We start from the raw sequence: 18,328 nt of genomic DNA on the forward strand, positions 1-18,328 counted from the left end.
AGAAGAAGTGATTTCTGGGTTAAACTAATATAGTTTAAAGACAATTTTGCGCAATCTCCGATACCTGACTCTGTATTGGAACATCTCTACTTTATATATCCTAAATTATCTTGGCGATCAGTATGTATATGTACACAAACCAAACAAATGTTGATTCTAAACTTGGCAAACCATTTCATATCTATTTTCCCAGCGTACAGTCCGTTGGTTTGTGCACACCCCTCCTAAAACCCCCTCACCCCTCTCCAGAGTAGCAATCTGTGCAACATTTTCCACAAACTCAAAACAGTGAGAAATTATCGCAGTTGGCATGTTTTGTTTTCAGCTGTGCTCTTTTGAGCTGAGGGCTTTTTGTACAGTTCAGAGAGCACATTCCTCAGGATTCAGCAGTCGCTGGTTGCCTGTAGGGGTCATTGGGATTCTGGGAGAATAAAAAGGGAAGAGGGGAAAAAAAAAAAATCTCAAGAGAGGAACATCCAGGCCATTCCGTGCCCCTCATGCCCCTTGGTTGCAGAAATTTACCCCCACCACCACAAAGAGGCAGTTTTTTTTTTCTTTCCCCCCCTAATGCTCTTAATGTGATGTATGTGCAGTAAAAATGTCCGGGGCAATCTGTAGCCGCAGTTTGTGGTGTTATGCACTCTCACCGCCGTCGTGTGATTAACTCAAAAGATCATCAATACTAATGGTCTCTAAATTATATGAATGCCACGGCACAGCACGTGTACTTTAGATGTCGGCGGCTCAGTGGAAGTACACGAGAAATCAGTTGTGTCGGGTTAACACTGTGATTTACTTGGCGTTGATAGCTTGAGCCTCCCAGGCACTGCACCTTTTTAACTTGAGGAGTACGTGTGTGGGGGGGGGGAGGACTATAGGTTGTACTGTACTGTACATTGCCTGTTTGTGCATGCACTCACACACACGCTGGCACACACTAAAGAGCACACATGCGCTTCACAGCAAAATCCAGGTGCACTTTGTTGTTCTAAACTTTATTGCTTTCACCTACAAGTCATACAGAAAGTCGTTATGCAAGACACAGTCGAGCCCACACATGTCCACGGCGGCACTGAATGTGCCTGGGAAACATGAAAAGAAAAAAAAGATGAGTGTGTCATGACATGGATTTGGACTAATGGTATACTCGCTGCTTTTGTCTTATCTCACAGAGCTGACGTCGCTGGACTCCATCCTTTCCCGTGACGGACAACAACAGCAACTTCTCTCCCTTAGGGTGAGTATTGGAACACGGCCCCTCCATGTCCATCTGTCAAAGAATCCTCAACCTTGAGAAAGATTAGAGTGGCATTAACCGTGTCTCTCCAAGGATCAGTGTTAAAATGAACAGTGACCTACTGTATATTCTCATGCTCGTCTCATCTCTCAGAATAAAACTCTTACAAGAAATGTCTTGGAATAAAATGATGAACCAATTTAGTATTTTTTTTTATACCAGGACACCTACTGTATCTTTGGTTGTGTTATTACAGTATCGTTAGCCCCACTGTGTTTGGGTGATTGTAGCAGCTAGCCGAGGTCAAGGGGCCTCCATTCCCCCTCAAATGTAACAAATCTTCATCTTGTCCACCTTGATAGAATTCCCCCTCCACTGGGCAACCTTTCAGTTGTGCCTGTTTGGTGTTCACACCCCAAGGATTTTCAATCTACTCCAGCTTAGAAGTTATGATATGCATTATGGCCGACAAATGTGGGCAAGCTCGGATAACAGTCTCTTTTCTATTTATTTTGTTGATGTCTTGATTGAGATTTGTAGCGGAATAGAGCAGGACAAAGTGAACAGGGTTTATATTAGCTTTAAACTGATATTAGTGGGCCTTTTTCTCATTGTTCTGCTGTTACATTTCATCTTATTTTTCCATTTTTCTCTCCTCTTAGGATGAAATATGCACATGCACGCTCTGCGCCCGTAGAAAAAAGCAGACGACACGCACTGTAAAGTCCAAAGTGGTAAGTGAAGGTTCTTTTCATTGTCCTTGCATATCTGGTGTTGGTGTTTTCTCCCAGATTATTGTGTCGACTGTAATGAGCCACATCACTTGTGCGTGTTGGTGGGGCTCGGCTGTACAGTGGCACAGTCCTGGGTGCTGAAATGATAAAAACAGCAGAGCCAGGTATTAAAAAATAGGATAAAAATAAAGATGATATGGTCTGGAAGGTATTAATGTGATTTTAGACGGAAAAGAAGGCGACATACACAAGATGTTCCACATTATAATTTACTGCTTCATACAGTGTAATGGATAATAAAGTCATATATTTTATTCAGTAAAACAAAGAAGCATTTTAAATCACCATTAAATGTAAATTAGAGACGGTTGCGTTATTGCCGAACTTTTTACACCATTTGGAGCCATTATGATTAAAACACCATAATTTGAGAAGTTGTTGGGATGTAAAAGCTTATATGTTTCTAGTAGTAAATGATTTCAGACACTGAGACATCTACTTTTATGCATTTCTAAAGCACAATGTTTTAACCGAATATTAAATAACGAGCCCCTCTGAGTGAATTTAATGGGTGATTAGTTGATATCTATTAAATATTTACTATTTGGTCATTCGAGCACCTTATGTAGTTCCTGCAAAACTTGGACACGATCCACCGTGGCTAAACTAATGATACAAGGTGGTGTTTGCTACCAGGTCAGTCCGCAAATGAGTGTGAAGAATGTCGGGTCACGTAATGAGAGTCACCAATTAGATCTCCAACAAGACTAATATGGCCTTTTCTATCGATTGGATCTCTCATCACGCATCCATGCTGCACACACATTTCCAAACACTTTCTGGCAGGCATGGGGATGGAACGTGGCAGTGAAGAATCAAGAGTTGTCGGTTATCTAACTTTATTTAGATTTTCGGGTTTACTCTGCATCCAAAGGAGAAAATCAATTTTTCTTCGTACCCATCATGAAGCTGTGTCTTTGAGGTATCGCCAGATTAAAGCGAATGGGCCGGAGAAAAGATGCTGTGTGGCTTGGCTGTAGAACCAGGTCCACGTCCCCTAGAGTCCTATCTTTCCTGGGAAAAGCCCAGTCCAGATTTCCACTTCCACCTAAAAGAGATTGAAATAGTAGTTCTTAATTTGTCTAGTATTCAGTTAAATCTTCAAAGATGAACTCTTACCGCATATCTGCTGGCCTTAAAAAAAAAAGTCCTTCTAATCATTTCGAAAAAAGTGTAATTGCCCCACCACTGCAAGCTGCACTTCCAGTGTAGACGTATATAAAAAAATCTACAGCAATTAAGTGTAAGTCTAAAGAAGCTGCTCTGAACAGTCCTCTGCTCACATTCCCAGTTAGGAATTGATTTCTTGTCATAGATCAGAGACCTCTTGTCATTCCCTTTCCAATCCTCAAATGGTTCCTCTGAGCCCCCGCTAACTGCCGTCCCTGCGACTGGGCAAACAGGGGGAACCTCAACGGGTCTTTACCCTGGGCACTCGGAGTGGTCGCGGGGGTAGAGGCAGGAATCAAAGGCACTGGGATCATTCCCCATTGGTAGCCTCCATTGTCTAGCTGATTTGGGATTGGTAGAGAAGGTGAAAACTGCGGGGTGGGGATGTGGAGATCAGGCAAAGCAGCCGAAGCAACCCCCCTCTTTTTTTCTAATCTTTATCCACCATTAACCCCAGTGCCCCAGTGAGTGGCTGGGATCAGGGCCATTGGTCAATCCCCCATTCACCGCCACCCAGAATATTTTAAAGTTAAGCCCCCTTCGCTTAACAAAAAAAGTCTTACTCATCAAAGGTTTACTTTCCCTTCCCTGCCTTCCTCTTGCTCTCACTCCCAAGGATCTGCTGCCGTTCTTCACGCACTCTTCTCTCTATGGTCCAGTGTTTTGTCTTCCCACTTAGGCAATGGAGGGGGAGGGAGTGGAGTTGGAAGTTTTGGAAGTTCCCCAAGTTTCCATAATTCAGTTTAATGAGGTTGGGTTTGGGGTCTGCTTGTGTCATGCTGTGAGCAAACTGGAGCAAGAGTGGACGGACCAATGACGTCCTGCCCTCTCGATGATCTCTCTCGGTTTAGGGGCTGTCCCGTTTTTTAAATAGACTCCGGAAATTTACTTACAATATTTCCGCTGAGGAAATGTTTTTCGCACCTGATAGCTTCTTTTTTTTTCTTTTTTGTCCTCTATTGCTGGTGGGAACACCTCCATATGAAACCAAGTCAGTCCAGTCTTCCCTGAGCCACTGTCAGGTGTTTACCTCGCACAAGTCTGATGTGAAAGAGAACGACTGAGCGATGGAATAGAAAAACAAGAGGGTGATGTGGAGGGTAGATGGAGAGAGGAGTGTAGAAAAGAGATTGCATGGAGAGTGTTTGTCCAGAGTGCACAGTTGCCATGAGAATGGCGACAGAGGCGATAAGGCTCCGAATGAGTATCACCATCATTCCTTAAGGAGAATATAAAGAGGCTCAATGAGTCTATTGATCCGTCTATCTCTGGCCACGCCATCCCTCTTTCTTTCTTCTATTCTTTCTCTTTACCCTACTTTATACCTATCCAGTTGTTTCTAAAATTCCACAGCTTCTTGCAATTTTGCAGAGGAATGTGATTTCTGGAAGTTTTCATTGGACAAAGGGTGAATTTGCCCTTTGCAGAGGTGGCCTCAGCATACTTTGGGGCCCCTCAGGTATTTCTCTATGTGTCCGCCTCGTATTAGAGATGACTGATACTCTGGAAATGACTGATTGCAAATACTGCATGCACCGGCTTAATTTCTATAAACGAGCGGGGATCTCGTGTTTCACGTGTTATTCTTTCCCCTCTGCAATTTAATTGGAGAAATCTTGGGTGCAGAAGCTGGACGTGATGGCATCTTTCCAAGAGCACTGAGATTATTGTGAAACCCAACCCGAGGCAGGCATGACATCAGAGCCGCCTGACACCGGTTTGAACTCCTTATTTCAGGTGGGAAGAATTATGAGTGGCTTCATTTGCAGGTGATCATGTCCAATGAATCAGTCGCACACAGTCGGGCATTCTCTTCCCAAGGTCTGAATTCCGGTCATCTTGACAGATTGAACTTGTGTGTTATCGCCAAACTGTCACGCAGCCTAATTTTTCAGCCTGCACACGTAGCCCCATGTTTATGTTAGCCCTTCACAGTGCAGTGGTTTATAGGGATATTGTGATTATGAACTAAATCTACGCATTTTTAACCCACTGGTGAGTTCTGTTTATCTCAGGGACTGCATATTATATTACAGTGCATATATATTTTAAATTGCCGACAAATCAATGCCAATAATCGTTATTTTAACGTTGTCATTTTTTTTAATGGATGTCTACTTCCCATGAAAAATAGTTTCTTGTAAACACATCTTTGAGTTTTTACTTTATCGACCAGGACAGTCAACCACCATTTTAATGGCTTTTATTTCTATCCGGTGAGAATTGCCTGAGAATATTCTAAGCTTTTGTACGGTCTCAGTATGCAGCTTGCACCAAATAAATATTTTCTGATACTTTGCGGTTAGTTATGATTTGCCAGTTTGACACCTGATTTTTCGGGGGAGTCGTCTTTGCAAATTAGGAATTTATTCCAGGAACGCGACCTTTTCCACAAGTTGCTAGCATGGTTCTAAACTTCTAAGCCTGTCATGTTTGTTGTCACATGTCACTGTCCCAGTGTCAGTTCATGTAATGTGGCTGCGTCACGTGATGCACGTGTATCAGACGTCCTTGTCTGAGAATAACGAATAATAATTAACCTTGATGCACAATGAATGATCTTGATCATTCAATGTTTTTTTGTTAATGCAAATATAATAATTATAATAATGATAAAAAGAACACTGCAATGAAATGGGATTTGGACTTTGATTTCCATGGCAACGGGGGAAGGCTTTTGGTCAGAAGATGTGTTGTGGTAAAATAAGTAACTTTTCACTGTTAAACGAATTCGATTAAAAGAAGGTTTGCTTGAATCTAAATGTAATTTAAATCTATGTAATGAGATTTTGTCAAATGTGTATTTAAATTGAATGACAACAGTTTAGTATCTATAAACACTTATCCGTTGAATATTCATATTTTTTAAAAATGACATTATTTTCTTCCCACTCTTTTACTGCCCTCCTCCACCTTTTCTTTCGTTTTCCAAGTAAAAGTTTTCAATCAAGCCACACGGTCACAGCCAAAGAGAAAAGCTTTTACTCCAGAGGCAACGAGCCAAGTCCTTTGTTCATAATGATCATTTGATCGCAGCTTGAAAAGGGATACAGGCGGCGGCGGCGAAACCCTACAAGAGCTTTGGAATCTGACTTCCTCATCACAGACCACAAGCCCAGACAGTGCAACTGTTACTACCTGGTTGGAGGCGAAATGGGCAGAAAGCATCCGCGTGTGTGTCGAAAAAAAACACACTCACTCACATAGCATGCTCGATTTGGGTCATAGAGCTGACAGACAGTGGAATGTGAATGTGTGTATGTTGACAAACTCCACTGCACTCTGAATGGGGTTTGTGATTACACCTCATCATGCGTGCTGCATCGGTCCTGTTCCCGACCACCGATCCTTCTCCCTCCCCCCTTTCTCTCTCTCCCCCTCGCTGCCACTCTCTTCCCTCTCTCGCTCTCCCAATTTCTCCCTCTCTCACCGCGGTGCCTCCTGGGCAATCATGTGGTCACACTACCTGACTCCTTGCTGCTCAAGAGTGCAGTTGACAAAAACAGCCCGAGGCCCGTCATGTGGAAAAGATTCAGTCGGCACACAGCATACATTCAACCCCCTGCCATCCGCCCACCCACCCTACGACTCCTCACTTTCTCCCACTAAGTAACCGAAGCACCGGGGTGTTTCCTTCTTCTGCTCACCTGTGAAGGGAAATGTCTTTCCTCCTGTCTCTCTATGCGTGGGTGTGTGTCTGTTTGAGAGCGGATATTTTTGTGTTTGCAACTTTTGTGGCCACGGAGCATGGATGCCGCTTTAAACAGCCGTGTGTGTGTGTGTGTGTGTGTGTGTGTGTGTGTGTGTGTGTGTGTGTGTGTGTGTGTGTGTGTGTGTGTGTGTGTGTGTGTGTGTGTGTGTGTGTGTGTGTGTGTGTGTGTGTGTGTGTGTGTGTGTGTGCGTGCTCGTCAGCTTCTCCCTCTCCTGGCTTCTCTTTGTCAGTTGAGTTGCACTCCTCATGTCATGTAACATAAAGCTGGAGGTCAGTGAGCGCTCTCAGCTGTCAGTCAGCCTGGTGGTCCTGGCCTGTCGAGCTGCTCACCTGTGTTTATTGGACAAGACGGACTCCGCACTACCCAGGGAGAACACCTCGTCTCCCTCCCTTCTCCCTTTTCTTTCTCTTTCTCTCTCCAGTCCTCTCTCTTTCACTTTGTTTTTGTCCATTTCTATCAATCCCTTTGTCCGTCTTCTTCACTCCTTCTCCCCATCACTTTTTATTTAGCTTTTCTCTTTCTAAATCCACCGCTACCTTTCCCCCCTCCCCAATTCTTCTCCCTGCTGTCCTATATGGTTTATTTTCCCCTGCTTCTCCACTATCCCTTTGTTTCCCGTCCTCCCCTCTTCTCCTGCTGTCCATTTTTATTTTGGTATTATTTTGGGACCTCTTTGTCGGCCTCTTCGCTTTAAAGCCGCTCCGTCTCTTTGGCGGGCGGTGTTCATCTCGTCGCCGCACCTGGCTGAGCACACGCGCGAGCACGCACACCGCAGCTCGACGACTGATTGAAACTTGTGTCTCAAAGTTGCTAATGTTCACTGAAGCATTATATTGTAGATAAAGTAAATAAACCAGGCTGCCATGGGAGAGATCTCTGTGATAGACTGTGGTGATTGACGACGCACACATGGAGGCTTTCACACACACACACACACACACATATAAACAGACACACACGTGAATCGAGTGAATGGCTGAAAAGGTGTCAGTGATGTTGAGGTGTGAGGGAATATCAAAAGTTTAATGTTTTTTTGAGGAGAAAAGTAACACTTGGATACAAGAGCTTGCCGTCAAGTGGCTGCTACAGTCAGTACATAGTATATAATGTCAAATGTATAATGTAAAGGCCATTTCTTTTTTGCTGAACCAGATACAGTAGCTTTCACAGACATTCAAAAAGTTATTAACACACCCTTCGCCAAAAAGCGAAGCCTTAAACTTCTTTTTATTCCCTTTCACTTCATTCTGTAACGCTGTAATTATACTTTTCTTTTCACGATTTCTCTCAAACCTTTGTCCGTCACTTTAATTCAAGTGATTTTTGCAGGTACGACTTATTAGCCGGGCTAGTTCGCGCATCGGGTAAAAGCGATGGTCGACTCTTTGAGTTTTTGAACCAGTGTCCAGTGAATGATCCCTCAGTTTAAGAGCGCTCGCGAGGCGGCCGAGCCACACGTCGAAAGAAACCCCCACGCATTCATATTTCCACCTGGTGTTCTGTAGAACTCCCTTGTATTCGCCGTGCTTCCATTCTGTGCCGTAAAGTGGTATAGATGACATGGTAATACATTTGCATTGTGCCCAGTGATAAATACTCTACCAGGTCTTACTCACTCCGCTGCTTCCGAATGTGTCCGGACAGCGGCTGCATTGTCAAAGGCGCGGGGGGTCATTCAAAACGCGCTCTCCCTCCCTTCTGCCTTTTGTCGAACATTTCTGTGCGGGTGATAGTTTTCTCATTTATTTAGTGAATAGTCGGCGGGGTGAAGAAGAAGAAGAGAGTTTTTACATTATGGAAATGATGGAATGGTTTATAATCTCCCACATATTCATCACGGCAGACATTGGACCCTTGTGATACCGTCCTCCATTTGGCCATTGTTCCCGCTCTCTTTGCGCGTACTGTTCACCCTCAATGGGCCAGGCAGGCTTTTTAATCCTGTCTCTCTTTTTGGAATGACAATGTTTACTAGCTATCTTTCAATAAGGAGCCAGGAGCATGACACACATCCCTCTGTCAGTAAATGCTGCGCGAATGTGCGCGATCCAGCTACAAAAGAAAGGTATTGTTAGCCGTCTCGAGGAGAAGATGGGAAAGGAGAGGACGGTTTCGAGAAAGCGACTGGACGTTAGGCGGATACGTGATGTGACCCCGTAAGCTATTTGGAACTTGACTGCCATGTCTGTGTACGTTACTTTCCAGATAAAAAAAATAAGCGCCGCACAGGCCTGTCCAAAGAACAACACACGGAAATGGCAATGTCGGGTAATTAATGTACGTAAGTAGGGATTAGGGTTGTGGATGTTGACAGTGAAGTGGCTCTCGGAGCCCGTGTTAAACACACCTTTTGTGTGGATCAGACACATTCCTGCAAAGACGGAAGATGCCTGTACACACACACCCACTTCTTTCACATTACCCATGTCATCAGCTTATTTTTCTGGCTTATTTCCTACTGTGAAAGGATGCACAATCTATATATACACGAGTTTATGTGAGTGTATATGAGAAAGGACCCTTCTGATACTGTTAATGCAAATCCGTGCTTTTATTTTCCTCCATTTCCTTCGCCCCCTCCAAATAGTTTACCCGTCAAGTCTTGACAGCATTCGGTATTAGCGCCATAGCTGCTAACAGGCATTAGTGTGTTTTCACTATTGTGTCATGCACTGTTTTCTTAAACCACCCCCCATCCATCCGTTCCTCCTGCGTGCGTCTCCCTCTTTGCCGAGAGAAAATGAAAAACAATCGCTGCGACCTCCAGCGACCCCTCCTGACGCGCAGTCAGTTAAATGGTTTGTAAGACGTTTAATTACCAAATGGTATAATCGTTATTCATCTCATCATTAGATGTATGATATTAAGTGAATTGCCTCCCCTGGGTCCCCCGTGTTTCACAGATCAATAGATTTAGATGGGGCTTGGAGGCGGGGGGTGCGGGTGGGCAGTTAAAACACTTCTGAGACCCCCGATATGAGCGCATCGCATTGTTTCTGTGATGCACAGTGGTGACATTCACTCATTTATTTATGCAATTAGCTTTTATATAGGTTTAATTATGGTAATTTCTATGTCTGCGACCAGGAATGGCTGCATGTGATTTAAAAAAAAAAAAGAAAAAAGGATTTCCGGCTCCTGGGTTTATTTTGATGGTGAAAGGACATGAAACAATGGACAAGGTTATGGCACCACACACCTCATCGGCTGAGTGCTTGCGTTGGCACTTTGGGACACTTTGTTGGTATCGCGCATTGTTTGAAGGCATTGTGGAGATTGCTAATGCAACGTGTACACCTCCGAGGCCCCGCTAGCCTGCAGCCTGATATCGCCCCTATTCCCAGTGTGAACACGACTGAGTGGTGATCGGGGACTTGCTGCACCACAAGCTGCTATTCACTGCAGCCAGCACTATACCAGCCCGAGTTAATTGTCCATTATCTACTATTATCTAAGCTTTCCCTCTCTGTCTCTCCCTCTCCCTCTTTTATTCTCCCTCACTCGTGATTCCAGCCGTTACCGTCAGTTTCACTCAATATGCTGTATCCACTCCCTTTTTTCCCCTTCTACCTACTCTAGCAGCCTCATACCACTGTTGTAGCCAGGTCCAGGGAACTGAGTTCAAATAGTAATAATGATTCCCTTTGTTCCTGAGGTGCCGCGAACAGGATTCTGAAGATGGAAGTCAGCAAACGCGCCATGTTCATTTCTCGTCTTATCATCTGACGACTTTAGTGGCTGGTGCTCTTGTGTCTAATATTCCCATCCAGATTAAAGATTAAAGATAATTTAGTTGCAAAAATATTCATACATGTGCAGAATAAATTTCAGTTAAACCTTTTTAAAAGTATAAATAGAGGGGGTTTGATGACTTTGTCTTATTTTTTATATATCGATACTATTAATTGAAGTTCAACTCTTCTTCTTCTGCCATTAGTTTGATAAGGTGATAGATGTATCTGCTGAGGAATCCTCAGAAATTTCACTTGATGGCACTGTTTTCCTTCTTGCTCCAGCTGAAGCAACAGGGCATGTTTTATGTATGCTGGGTACAATGTGAAAAGCCTGCCTCTACCACTCTGTGTGAGTTTGTGTGTGTGTGTGTGAGTGTTTCCTTTTCTCTTTCCTGTCCCTGGGCACCGAGAAACGGGCAGGAACACTGGCAAACAGTAAAACCAGGCACTGTACGACTTAAAAAAAAAAAAGCGTCGCGCTTCAGATGAAATTGTTGAAAAGCAAGTGCACATTGGCATGTACTGTACAGCACGTTAATTTTCTCTTTTTTTTGCTCGATGTTTCTTTGAACAGTGTCGTCAGGTTACTTAAATCTCGCCTGCTCAGAAGATGTAACGTATACGATGTATAATGTAAATTTGAACAAAAAAAAAAATCTAGGTATGTGTGTCACTGTTCAGCCGTTTAAATTGATTAAATTGCAATCCTGCCTGTGCTGCCAGGCGTTGCTTCAATAATTGCATCAACAAGATGATACATATAAGGCCTGGAGTGTTTCTGCAGTTGATTTAAATCCACACCTTCCCCTGAACTACTGCGTGACCACACACACACACACACACACACACACACACACACACAGACACAGACACAGACACACACACACACACCTTTTTACAGGCTTTCATTTTTTTTAAATAATTTAGAAATAAATAAAAAGTATTAAAGCGCAGAATTCATTTGAAAGGTACAAACGACTGCCCTTTGTGCATTACTCTCCTCTAACAGGGAGGGGGGGGATTAAAGTGAGTTTAAATAGGGGTTGGATGGATGGATTGGGGGTGTGCAGGGCGGTGGGGGTCAAGATCATATTAAGTGCTCACAAAGCGAACGGTTCAGCACGTTGTTTTGCGCCGGCCCTGCCTCATGAGCCGCCTGTAAAGATGCGATACATCACGGTGAGAAATAACCAGGGCTCGTATTTCGGCGTCACGCGCATCATAAATAAAGGTGTGCCTCGTATAATTGAGGCTCGTGCGTGGGGAACGCGGCTGGAGATGAGAAATGGAAATCTGTGTACTGGTAAATAGATAATCACACAAAAGTAATTGAGGTTTTCAAACCCCAATCTAGTCTGCCAGCGTGAGCTCGTTTGCATGTTAATCACGTCGGTGATTTCCCTTCATCACAGGGAAGTCCGCACACACTTCCATAACCAGCTTTTAATTGCATTTAAAATGTCACAGAGGTGGAACACATGTAATTTAGCCAGAACTGTGTCCAAATTAATGGGTACTACTGAGACGCTCCATTGGACAGGGTTGGAAATGAGAGAGGCTGTCCATTGTTTGGATCTTTATTAAGAGATGCCGTGGCGTTCCACTCTCCACGATAACATCTCTATACCTTTTATTTGAAGTGTGTATCAAGACTTCAAAAATGAAATCTGACAAGCATTTTGTGAACGACTTAACGCTACAATAGATGCCAACTTACTCGCAAAATAAGCCCGACGGATGGACGTTTTTTGGAAAAGGCGTAAAAAAAAAAGAGGCATCAAAGTCGAAGCGTTGGGGTTTTTAAAAATCTGAAAGAAAGGGAGGCATAGTTTATTTTCTTTCATCACGAGGTGTTCTTTAGCGTATAAATTACCGAGATGATGTTTCCACAACGCAGCTTAGGGCACTCCAGAGAGGGGAAACCTGCAAAACAGACCTATTTAATTTTTCATAGAGGTGGACCATCAGGAGCAATAAGCCAATACTCCTCTTCCCCTTTTCCAGATGCCTTCCACACCACTGTATCTCACCCAGACCCAAGCCCCTCTTACTTTTTTCAAAAAAGAAAAACTTCTGCCGAGACCTACATGAAAGGAAGGAACTGTTGAAATGTTAATTTTACCATCTGCTGTCGAGGCCTGCTACCTTTTGTGTGTGTGTGTGTGTGTGTGTGTGTGTGTGTGTGTGTGTGTGTGTGTGTGTGTGTGTGTGTGTGTGTGTGTGTGTGTGTGTGTGTGTGTGTGTGTGTGTGTGTGTTTTCCTCCCCCATGCCTTCTTTAATTCCCAGTAGTTCTGTTCTGTTTCATGAATGTGCTGCTATTTTGGCTGTTTGAAGTCATGGGGTCTCAGCGAGCATGGCTTTGACTGGCTGGAAAATACAATGCCACATGGTGGATGGTGGAGACTGTCCCGTTAGTTTCCTGTTTAGGGCCCGCTCCCTCCTGGTAACCCTGTTTTTCGTATATACCAGTCCCGAGGTTCCAGTTACGCTCCCATGCCCACCTCCTGTACACGGTCTGTCTGTCTGTCTGTCTCTTGCCCTTGCTCCCTTCTCCTTCCTCTGCACGTCTTTGGGGACCTATTTAGTCTGTTTATCTTAATGCTGAGGATTTTAATCACTCGTTTACAAGACCCCTAGCACCCTTTATCTAATAAAAGTTTTTTTTCTCCTCTCGGCACACATTATTGCTAGTTTTTCAGTAAGCTCAATAAACCCCAGCAAATCCAAGGTAGGAATGAAATCCTCGGCAATTGCGTTTCTTCAACCCCCCCCCCCCTTCCATTTTTCTTCTCATCACAAAAGTTGACACTTTTTAAAAAGCAAAAAGTGCATTGCCAAGTTTGCTGTGAAGATTTTGCCAAATGGATAAATTCCATTGTGAGATTTGATAGTTGGCAATTAGGGTGAAACATCCTGTGTGCATAGAGTTGCTTAGCATTTTCCTTGGCCGGGACCAGATTGTTTAGTCTGCTCTCATTGTGAGCTGTTTCTGAGCTGCAGTTGACGGTTGTTTGCAGAGCGCTGGGGGAAAATGTGAGAGGGGCCAGTGCCTTTCTCTATTTATTTATTTTCCCCCGTCCTTGGAGCTGGAATCTGATTTGTGTTCATGTTTCTCTATTCTCTCTGAGCGGTTTTTAAGTGTGGCTGCTGAAATCTAGACTCTGTATGACCTCACTGTGCAGCCTGTGTTTCATTAATGACCAGCCCTGTGGTTTGGGGAGAGGAATATTTTTCATATGACACCGCCTTGCATTAGCGTGGAGCGGCAGCTGCACAACCACAAAACCATCCAATTTTGTGGCTTTGAAAGGTGTGAAAAGTTCAGCTCCCTATAGCAAGCCTCGCATTTATAATTATATTCAGCGTATGCGAGAGTGCACGTATATGTGTCAAGGAGCGGAACTACTGGAGACTTGTAAAAGAACCCCCCAAAAAAGTCACCTGCTAATGAAACATTTGTCTTTCATTCTCCTTGGCAACTTGTAAAATAAATAGTGGAGATATATTTCAGAGTAAGACGTTTACACACTTACAGATTTGACATGGTACGCCTTGGAGAAGCCACCTACAATAATAAGCAGAAATTCAAAGTGGAGTAGGTAGCATTTTGACAGCTTGATTCACTTTTAATAAATATTTCATTTCAACATGGTTTTATGCTTGTTTGGTCCCTAATACGAGCATGTCTTTCTAAGTCTCCCTTTTTTTTCCTTTTAAGTGCCACATCTGGCATAAGAAGTATTTCTTCGCAGATTGATTGATTTCCCAGGCTTTGTTGGAAGGGACTCACGCAAGCCGCACAGCAATTGACTAAGAAGCATGCAACAATTCACAGACACACGTAGCAAGCCCCTTGCCCCTCCCCTCCCTTAGAGAAGAAAAAAGCCCAGACACTAGACTACTGTAACTCCGTTTGTTACCTTGCAGGATATTGAATATCCAAAAAGGAAACCTCAGATTTGTCCCGTCGCAAAACAAAAGAGACCTTGTGCTGCCGCCCTCCTCTTCTCCTCTCTTTCCCCTCTCACTTTGAAACCATACTGGTACAATCATCCTCACACAACAAACACGACTTCTCACAGTACAGCATGCATGATGTGTATATTTCCAGATAAGTCCGAGCCATTCATCACGGTACCCTCCTATCCTGGCAGCATTAAGTGTTGCGTTGTCAGCTTGAAGGCTGGAGGTGGAACGGGGAATAGATTGAGGTTAGTCACCGAGGCTCAGGGAGAGTGAACAAAGGAGAAGATTACCTAATAGTCCTGCTATGTATTTGAAGTGGAGCCTGCTGTTTGTTTGGGAAGGTTCAGGCCTGGATGTGCGGGGAGATGTCTCGCAGGCCGCTGACGGGCACTTTTAAGCTGTCAGAAACATCCCCTTTTTCCATTTGTCTTCCTGAAGAGATGGCAACAGGCTACGGAGGAGGAAAAAGGCAATACGGGGAGAAAGTTAATGATGTTTCCCAAGTTCACCAAAGTGTTGCCTCTAAGTATAGCTAGGTGCGTTTGTGTAAATCAAAGAGTCATCCGCGATGATGGCTTGACAAGCGCTTTAAGCCACAGATGCACGCACCGTGCACTATTTTTGGGGCCTCGGGTCGCGAGCTGTTTAATGAGTCTGCTCTCGACTTGTATATGTTAGTAAACAACTGTCTTGCAGGTTGTCACCGAGACAAATGTTCTGTATCGCGCTCGCACCAGAAACTAATTCATAGTCGCGGCGCAAACATCATCAGCCGTGGTGTAAACGGCATAATTACATGACAAGGCTGCGTAAAACCAAGACAGGGATACTTTTTGTGCATCTGTGGGTAATTTATTTAATTTGTTGTATGATTTTCTAAGATTAACCTTGTTTATAAGAACGTTTCTTGTGATCCACGCAACACGTCACGAGAAGAAATCATTTTCTGAACAAAACTCTTTTTATTTTTCGATTGAAATTCCTAGAACGCAATTTTTGTTCACCTTAAACCACTTTATGGACAACTTCTTAAAATGGTGTCGCTGAATTTCTTACCTCTCTTAATTCTGTAAATTGCAGTCTTCCTTTTCTCCCGTGATCCCAAACAAACAGTCACAACCCCCGATTCTCTGAAATCCCTTCCAGACTCGTCTGTTTTGATAAATTGTACATCTCGTCCTAATTTCAAAGTCATCAGCGATTGCTTTTTTGCCACTCAGAGCACTGAACACGGACAGCTTTTAACGGTAGTGAGTACGTCTGATAAGTGGCTCAATCCTTGTACTAAACCATTTTTACTGAAGGTTTAATAGCTACTGTATAATGAATTATAATGTATTCTCTCCAATTCCAAATTTCCTCTAATATTGTCCTTCTGCTTTAGCGGGAAAAAAAGCCCATCTGAATATTATTGTGACCAGCTTTTTAAGAATACAAATCAATTGCACGATTTTAAGTAGTCGGATTCATGCTTTTGTCGTAAACCCCCCCAATGCCAAATGGAATGGTGCTTGTATAACTGGAATAGCTAACCAATTTCAAAGTAGTGAAATTTTTCATCCCACAGATGATTCACTGTGTTTGTGGTACATCATGGTCACTTCCAAGTCAGCGTGTGTGTGTTCATATAAAATACGACTGTTCAGCTGCACATTTCAGCCTAGTTTGAACTCATTGAAAAGCAATAGGCTTATGAATCATCTTGCTGTTCCAATTTAATGGAACATACCTTTGTGACAGCGTGTGCCGGCACATCATCAAAGTGAGAACTTCCAAAGTTCCGCTTAACTTGTTGCCGAAATAGTTTCTCGTTTTCAAGAAAATTGCGGCGCGCCAAGTCTCGAGAAGTGTATCAGGGAATCTTCCCCCGAAGGGAAAAATTGCCACTTGCATACTTGTCTTTGACCAAAGTGAAGCCCTCACCCACTCCAGGGGAACATCTGCTGTTTAGGAAGATATAAAGGAGTAATTTTATTACTCGGTACATCTCCCCCTCAGAAGCCATTTCATTTCTCCTTTCAGCCTCCACAGAAGCCTTTATTTGATCTCATATTCGGGAGTGTGACTGCCTCAGACTGGTTGGACTCCGTTTATTTTCATTTGGAAAACACATTAAGTGTTGGAGGGGTGGCACAGGATGGAAGAGGAGAGCAGGGGCTTGTGGCGTTGGAAGGGACTGAGGCAAGTTTCTCTGTCACATGTTAATGTCCTCCTGTGGCGAATTTCCCCCCCGTCCCTGGTTTGTCGGGAGCCAAACTTTAGATTTCAATTTTATCAGCGTAATCAAGACAAATCATTCAGGTCCTCCTCCTGTCCTCCTTGCAAATACTTCCTTGCAAATAACGGTTAACTTTGCATCCATACGGTGAAACTGATACAGCTGGATACCCTTTACTCGGTGCTTTGAAACTGCAGATCATTGAGAAACTGTGCCATTTATTAGGCAGCCCACTTAGGCAGCCCAGATGTAGCTGGTCACTTGAGAGGGAGACGTCCTCATAAACTCTTAAGACTCAGAGTGGGCGCAACACCTAACTAGAGTCAAAATTACCCCCACACACACACCCACACACTTCCTTAACTTCCACATCTCTGGCTCTTTGGTAAATCCAGAGCCAGTGCAGCTGTCTGGTTGAGCCCAAAACCTTTATAAGAAGCCCCACGTTTCCTGGAAACCTTTCTCCCTCCCTCCCCTCGCTCTTATTTATCAGTGTCTGTGTCTGCCTGCAGCGCCGATATCCTCTCCAGCCCCGCGTCTGGTGACAGCACAATGAAAACATTTTTGGGAAAAGTGTTGTTTCAGTGCTCCGGAAGTCCCGCTCACCTAAGTAGCGCCTTCTCTATGTCTTGTCTGTCTCTGTTATTTTTTTTACTGGGGGGGACAGAGGGGATTCATAGCCTCTACTGGGCTCAGTTCCACACGATGAATTACCTCCAGATGTAATTCCTATCCCCCCCGCCCTTCGCCCTCAAATTAGTGGCTAGTAAAAATTAGGTTAGAATTAGCCGCGGTGTGGAGAATAGAAGTTTGAAATTTCCCCATAATGAGTTTATTATTCTTTGCTGGAATGCCATTTTCTTGAATTAATTTGATCAGAGTATTTTTTTTTTTTTGCTGTAATTTGTGTCAAGCTGAATGGTGTTTTAGTCATGAATGGGTAGCCACTGTGTAAGACGGCCAAGGTGATCGCAGGACGCTGAAGTCCACTGACGCTCCACGTCTCCGATGATTCCCAAAGTTTCCCTGTTATCCAACCCCCTTTTCATTGCTACTTGCAAATGCATTGATGGGATTCCTCGGACCTTAGATAGTTGTTGTTGCATAGCGATATACAGGTGTTGTGCTCTTTTGACTGTCAGTGGAGCTTGTCTTGCTGCCACTCAACTGTGTAGCCGCGGTTCTGGGAATGATAATCTCTTTGGCAGAGGTGGAGACGCTACCGATCGCTGTCGTAAAAAGGGTTTCAATTCATCCCTAACAGGAAGTCCTACTGTTGTTTCTGGCATTTTTCGCCGCTTCTTAATGACATCTCAGTGGCCGGGAACATTAAAGAACACAACAACTGAGTCGCATTTCCCTAAATAGGAATCTAATTTAAAGTGCAGCTGCCTTTTCTATATGATAATATCTACTGCTGTGAAAAAAGGGAAGTTGTCTGCCGTGCTCTACTCTTTCATCTAATTCCAATCTGCTTTATAACAGGTAAACTGCT

The 18,328-nt window shown here is 43.8% G+C and overlaps 1 protein-coding gene across 8 annotated transcripts in view; it reads left to right on the plus strand.

The window, feature by feature from the left end:
* foxp2 (forkhead box P2) overlaps nt 1–18,328 on the plus strand; it is a 107,963-nt gene that overhangs the window by 8,410 nt on the left and 81,225 nt on the right. For all 8 annotated transcript variants that reach the window (XM_035147937.2, XM_047338617.1, XM_035147944.2 and 5 more), the window contains exons 2-3: nt 1,173–1,237; nt 1,900–1,971. The gene's annotated coding sequence lies outside the window, so the exon portion shown is untranslated. The remainder of the gene's footprint in view (nt 1–1,172; nt 1,238–1,899; nt 1,972–18,328) is intronic.

The sequence above is a fragment of the Hippoglossus stenolepis genome, chromosome 22, assembly GCF_022539355.2.
Source record: "Hippoglossus stenolepis isolate QCI-W04-F060 chromosome 22, HSTE1.2, whole genome shotgun sequence".
NCBI classification, from domain to species: Eukaryota; Metazoa; Chordata; class Actinopteri; order Pleuronectiformes; family Pleuronectidae; genus Hippoglossus; species Hippoglossus stenolepis.